The 8990-nt window shown below is 43.7% G+C and overlaps 1 long non-coding RNA gene across 1 annotated transcript; it reads left to right on the forward strand.

The window, feature by feature from the left end:
- Positions 1–4084: 4084 nt before the first annotated feature.
- On the forward strand, positions 4085–4691 carry LOC125264885. The gene is made up of 2 exons (XR_007184153.1): positions 4085–4552; positions 4659–4691. It is a non-coding gene; the product is annotated as an uncharacterized LOC125264885 (long non-coding RNA).
- Positions 4692–8990: the final 4299 nt, after the last annotated feature.

Here is an 8990-nt window from a genome sequence, read left to right on the forward strand (position 1 = left end):
CGCAGCCAGTACTAACTCTGATAGAAAATCAGCAAATTCTTTGATAAAGTCAGTATGGTGTCCTGGTGGCCTGTATACAGTAGCCAGCACAAATGTCAACTTACATAATGTTACATAAAGCACCATCACTTCAAAGGAGTTATATTTGAAATTCTTTTGAATGATTCTGAATATATTACTATAAATTACAGCAACACCTCCCCCTTTGCCTTTCTGTCGAGGATTGTGTCGATAATCATAACCTTGAGGACTAGATTCATTTAAAGTAATGTAATCGTCTGGTTTTAGCCAGGTTTCTGTCAAACACAGCAAGTCTAGTTTATTGTCTGTGATAATTTCATTTACAATAAGTGCTTTTGAAGAAATAGATCTAATATTCAGTAACCCAAGCTTTATCATTTGTTTATCTGATTTATCTGTGATTTTCATTTTTTGAACATCAATTAAATTTTTACCCTTAAAAGGTTTCGGAAGTTTTTTGTATTTACTAGTTCGAGGTACAGACACAGTCTCTATGTGATAATATCTAGGTGAAAGAGTTTCTATGTGCTGTGAATTATTTGAGTTCTGTGACGTGAGGCGGCTAGCAGACGGTCGGTTTAGCCAGTTTGTCTGCGTCCTGATCTGGGCCCTGGTTTGTCATGTTTCAGCTCTAAGACTATTTGCCAAATTTCTAGAGAGAAGAGCAGCACCATCCCGGGAGGGATGAATACCATCTCTTTTCAACAGATCAGGTCTGCCCCAAAAGCTTTTCCAATTGTCTATGAAACCTATATTATTCTGCGGACACCACTTAGACAGCCAGCCATTGAGTGATGATAACCTGCTAACTATCTCATCACTCCGACGAACAGGAAGAGGGCCAGAACAAATTACTTCTGCTGACATTGAATTTGCGAGTTCACACACCTCATTACTGGTGTTTGTCCTCATTCTGTGTTCATCCTGTGGTGCATCCAGTGTTCCGCTACATTAGTAGGCAACATAATTAAGTTGCATACTTTTTTTGGAAGTGTCTTTGCATCAGAGTACCTTAAAATGCTTCCTATGTAGGCAGCTTACTTGGATTTGGAACAACATAAATGTGAAAAATTGCCTCATACACGCCCATACACTTACACCCACCCACATGCTAATTCATTTCAATCCCACTTAGCCTATTTTATTATCTTGCTTTCCCTTCATTGATGTTTATTTATTATTGAGTGCTGTATTCTAGTGTTGCACGATATACCGGTACTAGAAAGGTATCGCGATACCCTGCTTTTAAAAACGGTCCGGTTCTTCATTTTATTAGTACCGGTACTTTGAGTGCCAGCTGTATTTCCTAATGTGCGACAGCAGGGGGCAGTGTGCGTGCAGCGCGCTGCTTCAAAGGCACATTTAGTGCGTGTTTATTCCTCTCAACTGCACAACGGCTTTTATGGTGACGAAACGAGAGGTATGGTTGTAAATACAGGTGCTCTTGCAGACCGTCCACAAATTGTTGAGAAAGCAGATGCACGAAGCGAAATATGGCATTATTTTGCTTACATTGCCGACAGCCAGGGCAAGCCCACGGACACCACAAAGCCCGTCTGCATGTTACAAAATAACGCAAGCGAAGGGAGTCAAAAGCATCTTGCCGACAAACATCCCGATTTGTACAGAGAATTTAAAGAGCGACAGGTTAGTGTGATACCAGCATTATGTTTATGCTCTCAAACATTAAATGAGAGTTATTTATTTATTTTACTCGTGCAAGCAGAACTCCGCAAAGAGGTGTATTATTGAGTCTAAGTTTAATAAGTGATATCTGGTTGCAAAAATAAAATTAATTTAAAAATACATAAATATGTGAAGGGTATATACAGTTATTATACACCAATTTATGCTTTAATAACATTTCTCTAATTATTTACAATAATCTTACGGTCAAAAACACCTACATGTATAAAAAAAAAGCATAACAGCTTAAATTTCAATAAAATTTACAATTTTATTGAGCATGAAAATAATAAACATTAGAAAATTATATTAAATCTAACTCTAACTTCATGGCAATGAAACTCAAATCCAGAATTATCAGCCTGCACATATGTTATTTATTTACTTTTCCTGCTGTTTTAGGTTTTTGCCATAGTATAGTTTAAGTATCGGTATCGTGATATTTAAGTTGGGTATCGTATCGAAGTCAAAATTTTAGTATCGTGACAACACTACTGTATTCCACTTCCTTTCTGCATATTAAAGCTGCAGTAAGGAGTTTTTAGAAAACGTTGACTTAACCTGAAAATTTTAACAAGCACAACTACAGCCCTCCCTCCACAGCTCCTCCCCCATCACAACGGAGCCTGCCGTGAACGCGCAGGCTAGTAAGCAAGCAGGACCAATGACGGCGGTCATCGGTCCTGCTTGCACATTCACTGATACGGATGAAACATCAACAATATGATTTACATTGACTATGGCCTGCCCATACTTTGACTACAAACCTGGTCCTCAAAACATTACGTATTTTGCAATACATGTAATGTTACTATATGACGTAGGCTATATGCACTATTTCTATAAGTAATAAATAGCTAGTAAGATAATATAACGGTAACTAACGTTACAGTATGCAAGTAATTATTCTATCGATATGTAATGCTAAATAAGGTTTGCTAGTACATTATTTCAGCAACATGACAAGCCAGTGAATTAGTAGGTTTCAATAGTTGCTTTCCACAGTGCGTGACATTTTATCTGTATGTTATGCGGCTAGAGTTTTGACACTAGGCGTTTCTCAAAACCAAGTTCACTAAGTTCGGACTTGCGTCCTTGGTAGTTAGGACTTGGCAAGTTCGACTCCAGAGAACGAACTCCCGTGGACGGGAGAACACAAGTCCAGTGATTCTGCAAATGGAACAGCAGCGTACTTGATAACGTCACTCAGCTCGCGCTGGCTTCTCCGGTTATCTCTGTATGTATATTTTAGCCAAGAATAAAACAAAATTTGTTATTAAACCACTCTGCCTCTTTTCGTTTTATTTAAAGAAACAAACAAAAACATATTAATAGCCTCAGGCAACGAGTGATTAATTATCTGCAATGTCTGCTTATATTTATAACAAAACGAAATATTAAACAACCCTGCCTCTTTTCGTTTACATTTAAAAAATATTAAATGTAATACTATTTGTGCATACTATGATTATCTTCACTGTAATGAAATGAAATAGGCTTTAACATAAAACACAACCTTCTCTTTTTGTTAAATGTCAGTTTTAATGTTCAATAATAGCCATTATAAAATGTATAAAAATATACAATAATAAATAAAGCAAACAATTCAGTCAAGCGTACAAAATCAGCGCTTTAGTATGATACAAAAGTTAAATAGCCATATATAAATTTATGAAACGTCACGTTTGCCCTCAGCCAAAACGGAGCCAGCGGCAAACGTCAGAAGGATTAGCCGAGGTAAGGCTGCTCTCGGCTGGTTACATGAGCGCTGAGAGTCCGGTGATCGCCTGGATCTCAAAACTTTTAAAATTTTCAGAAAGGCGCTATCTTTATCAATTAACCACAAATTTGAGCTTTAAACCAGCACATTCTCGCCTGAAAAAATCTTAAAACTGCATATCATGACATAATAGAGCCCGATCACACGAAAATGCGTATCAATAGTACGAGTTTGTAATCTTGTAGAATATATACGGCAAAATGAGTTTTTCGCGTGCATATGATACGCACTTTATGGGGTATTATACGTACGAAACTGGATTGTTTGTCCTCCATAAGCAAAGCTGCGGCACACCGGTAATCTTGAATTTGAACGCCTGTACGCGCTGTGCACTATGGCTGTGCATGACAGGAGTGTGATCAGCGCGCACACGAGCTTGATTGACACTGCTAAGACACTCCTCCTGACTCTGATTGGTTGGTTCTTACCGGGAGCGGTGTATTTCTGCAAATGGCAATAGGACCACTGGGAGGAGCCAGAGGAGCTTGATTTTTTTCACAGATTATCTGTCTCATATTCTACTGTCAGAACATAATGACAGGTTTAACAAATATGTAAAAAATACATTTTTACAAAAGTTACCTACTGCAGCTTTAACTCCCTTTTATAGCTCTCACTCCACAAAATATGAAATTACAGAGACAGCACGATCAGGAATATAGATCACATTTCAGCTTCCCATCGTGTTGTCAAGGAACTCCCAGTCTTAATTGAATGGATTTTTCTCCACTGCTGCACAGCTAGAGCTTTGCAAACACTGGTGTGGGGGGTGGGCGTCATGCTGCAGTCGTCCTTTTGCACTGAATTGTCCATTGCTCTTTTCTACATAACCTGAGGCAGATGTTTTCATTTTTGTGTGTGTGGTGTTGACATTTACATGCATATGTTTGTGCGAGCATGTGTGCTCAGAGATTCTCTTGATCTGGCAGATAAGGAATGAGGATGTTCTTTGGGCTGTGGTGGCTCTGTTGGACACATCCTTGCCTGATGTTGGCCCCAGAGACGTGCACAAAACAGTGCACTACCCTGGGATACGTACTATTATTTTATCACGGGACCATGCAGGTATGTAATTCACCTTGGTTGGGCAATAGAGCATAAATTATGCTAGTGAGCATGAGTGTTGGCCTAAAAGTTTTTTTTTTTTTTTTTTGCTGATTTCTCTTTGCAGATGTTTTAGAGGACTATAGGGGCAGGTCTTCCAGAAACAAGGGGACAAATGTGAGCCCGGTGCCCTGTAAAACAACAGACAGACCCAATTCCACTCTCAAGCTGCTCACTGAGCTGTACAGCGACTCTGAAGAGGATCCAGAGGAAACCTCAGAGGAGACGCCAAAAGTGGAGACAAGTAACAGATTGAGCTTTTTTAAAAAGTAACTCTTTTTAACATTTGCCATTCTGTTTTCAAGTGTGAAATCCAGTCATTTGAATAGGAATCCACACAATTAGGAATTGTGTGTGAGGGTGAAAAATTTCTGCACACAGATTTTATAACTGGTATTGCTGCATTGACGTCTTTGGTTACTGGTGTAACCTCGGAACGAGACGTCGTGTCAGATGCTGACGCATTGGGGGAAACACCTTTCTCCTAGAAATACTGAAGCCTGATTGAATCGCGCTATTGCACTGCAGTAGCCAATGGCGTTCAAGTGCGCGAATGTGAGGTAACACTGCCCCTCTATATAAAGCGACGCTAGGCGCCATTTTGTCAGAATCTTTCGACTGAATAATTAAGTGATGAAAAATCCTGAGTACGAGTAACACGGCATGATCGCGACATCTCGTTCCCTCATTTCAGGGATCAGGGATTTGTCAGATCACGGCGTGTTACTATGAAGGACATCCAGCATTGGCAGAGCGGACAGTCATAAACATATTTGCAAATACTGTGTCATGTGACAGTGAAGTTGCATAAGCATTCAAGTAATTTGCATTAAACACAAGCGTAAGACCACCGGTCTCTCTCTGAGGTCAACCATTATGGATTGGTTAGGCGGCGGCAAAGCCGGCCCAATTGTGACGTGTACGTTAGCGGACCTAGTTGAAACACCGCATTGAAAGGGGGAGGAGGAGGCGGGTCTACCCAACCGCCCTGAGCAGTATCAGGAGGTTGAGAGTGTTGTAAACCACAACCATATCTCGCTGATGAAAAGGGGTCAGTGACTGCTTATTGAAAAACAGAGCGACGAAATGCGGCGCTTATTGAATAATAAATTGACTTGCTAAAAAGAAGCAGTTAATTCCAGTTCCTTAGTGCAACTAATCAAGGTCAACTTATGCCATACACAATTCCTTATATTTTTATTTATTTAGAAACATAATTCGAGCAGTTTAATTAGTTCATTCATTAATACAACATAGGATTGTTACAGTCAGGACAGATAACTCGAGATTCAATTGCAAGTGAACAATTCCTTTATTTAGAACAAAACTCTCAAAGAGAATGTACAATGTGAATGGTCAGGAAAGTCGTGGTGCAGCTGGTCCTTGGCAGCACAGGGACTACAATGGGCAGATCTCTAAACGCAATCCAACGACAGATAAACATCCACTCTGAACAGAAGCAGGAACTCCAAGACGAAATAAACATCCACTCCGAACCGAGCGAGGAACACAGCGTGAGCCAACAGAACAATCCGACAATGAACGAACAAACACAAAGACACTAAATAGCAGCGCTGACGAGCCACAGCTGCAGCTGATCACTAATCAGCACTCGTGAGTTGCCCAGCAACACACGTGACAGCCAAGACACACACACACACACAAAACAACAGAACAGGAATCCACAAACCTGCGAACCGTGACAGTACCCCTCCCCCTAGGAACGCCTCCTGCCGTTCCCATGAGCCGTTACCTGTCGATTGAAATCATCGATAAGAGAGTGATCCAATATGACCTGTGTACAGCAAAAACTGCCTTAGTTCAGTGGCTTTCCACCTATCAATTTCATGCAAACCCCGCGGTTGTCTAGCAAATTCACATGGCATCTTCCCTCTTAGTGCAATTAGTTTTTGAGAAATTGCATCCTTTTGCCTCACAGATAGACGACAGACCTTTGGGCCACGAGTCAAGTAAATTAACAGGCGCCTAACTACTCCCAAGCAGAAGACATGCATATAATCTAGGACAAAGGAGCTGACGCAAGGAATTCCTGCTGCAATGAAGGGGCTGATACCAGTTTGGTGGTTTTGTACTCACTCTGGAGAAACCGTCATCTGTTCGAGAAGTGCATTGCTGTTCACCGAAAACTATTCTTCTCTCAACACGAGTACCTCTGATTAAACATCTTTCACAACTCTCAAAGGCAGTATGACTCTTAATACATTTCAGATATGCCCTTGCTGGCACATCACATATCAGAGCATCAATATTGACAGTGTAAGTCTGGCCTTTAAAAACAATTCCATTGTCCTTGAGATGTTTGTATTCGGTCACAAAGTCTTTTAAATACTCCTCAAGAGGACTTGGCTTACTTTGTCCACTAAACATGGCTACAATGAATGGATCAAAACAGCCACACTTAACCAGTATTGGCCAGAATTGGACACCACTACTTCTGAAAAGTGGGATGCCATCAACGTTTACGCTGAGGTGCACATCATTACTCTCCATCTGACTTACATAACGACAGACACCCTTTTCTAAGCTGTAGTACTTGTACTGGCCACCACATTTAGGCTCTGTTGTGTTGTGCCATGGTGTAGCAAGGAGTGTCCGGCAATCCACAGGCAATAGGTGCCCTTGCTTTCTTAATATGGGCAATAGGCCATTAAGTGCTCTGTGTGTCATTCTGTGCTCTAAGGCCCACTATCTCAGTTCGTCCTCAAAGCTGGTCACTTCAGCTTCATTTGGTTCCCTTTCGATACTTCACTCGTACTGCGTATGGGGAAAAGTCTCCCTTTTTCCCCGTCACTTAAGCCTTTTTCAATAACGCAGTGTAACTGCACCGTCATTGGTTCACTCATAGACAAGTTGTTGAACCAATGACGGCGCGGCATAGCTGCGCGGCCTATGGCGAGAAAGCGCGCGAACTTTCCCGCCGAAATGGGCGCGGTAAAGGGCTATATAAGCAGGCGTTTCGGCATAGGATTTCAGTTCTTTCTCCTTCAGCGACGACTTCTACTTCTCCTCGCTGATCTCCGCCTGAAGCCGAAGAAGCTTGCCGCCTTTGAAGAAGCTCTCGCCGCCATCTGAAGAGGCCCCCGCAGCGGACTCAGCTGGATTCACCGGTCTGAGACAGCGCCGGCGCCCTCGCTGACTGCAGCCCATAGCGCCGTCTTCGAGTCGCCGCCTCCCGCTCCGGCCGTTTCCCAGCGTGTCTCCTGCCGCCATCTGGCGCGCCTTCTGAAGGGCTTCTCCGCGGCTTATTGCCACTCTAAAAGAGCACAACAGCGGTTTTCACCGCTCCGTAAGAGCTTCCACGGCCCTCGCTGCTCTAAAAGAGCCCCCCAATCGCCGTTATCACGGCGGCGGCATTTTTACAAATGCCGCGCCACTCTTGAGTGATGTTGCCGCAGAGCCCCTCTGCACGACGACGATGGACACAGCGAGTGCGTCGCTTGCCTGGGCAAGTCCCACGCTGATGGCGCGCTTGCTGGAGCCTCATGCCCGCACTGCGAGAGCATGAATCTCGGTTCCCTGCGCTCGCGGGTCGCCTTCTTCACGGAGGGCGATCTCGCCGCTCGCGCCCTCCCGTCTCCTTCCTCCCACGAGCCGGCTAGGAAGAGACAGCGGGGTAGAGCGATTCAGCGCCCGGAGTTGGTAGACCTCTTCGCCTCAGAAGACAACTCTCACTGCCCAACATTTTTCTCGAAGGAAGTCGATGCTCTGGCCCACACATGGCCCAGCACACTCCTTTATGCTTTTCCCCCGATCGCACTGATCCCCCAGGTCATCAGGCGCATCAGGGAAGACCAACACAGAATCCTTCTGGTGGCCCCGCTCTGGAGGAGCCAAGTTTGGTCCTCGGAGCTGTTCAAGCTCTCTACGAGAGCCCCTTGGATGATTCCCCTGAGATGGAATCTCCTTTCTCAGGCAAACAGAACGATCTGGCACCCACAGCCAGAACTCTGGCTCTACACCTCTGGTCCCTCGATGGGAGCGGTTAACCTCCCCGGGGACATTCTAAATACCATATCTCAGGCGAGAGCCCCGTCCATGAGACGCCTCTACACCCAGAAATGGTCGGTCTTTGTTGATTGGTGCTCTTCACGCAACGTAGACCCTGTGGAGAGTGACGTATCTTTCATACTGTCTTTCCTCCAAGAGCGTTTAGATATGGGGCTTACCCCTTCTACGCTTAAGGTGTATGTAGCAGCCATCGCAGCGTTTCATGCTCCTATTGCTGGCCAATCAGTGGGTCGAAACGGCCTTGTGGTCCGTTTTTTAAGGGGTTCTAGGCGATTAAATCCACCTCGTCCCCTCACTGTTCCCACTTGGGACCTTTCCCTGGTCCTTAGGGCCCTAAAGGATAACCCCTTTGAGCAGCTGCGTTCAGCTG

Source organism: Megalobrama amblycephala, linkage group LG1, assembly GCF_018812025.1.
Source record: "Megalobrama amblycephala isolate DHTTF-2021 linkage group LG1, ASM1881202v1, whole genome shotgun sequence".
NCBI lineage: Eukaryota > Metazoa > Chordata > Actinopteri > Cypriniformes > Xenocyprididae > Megalobrama > Megalobrama amblycephala.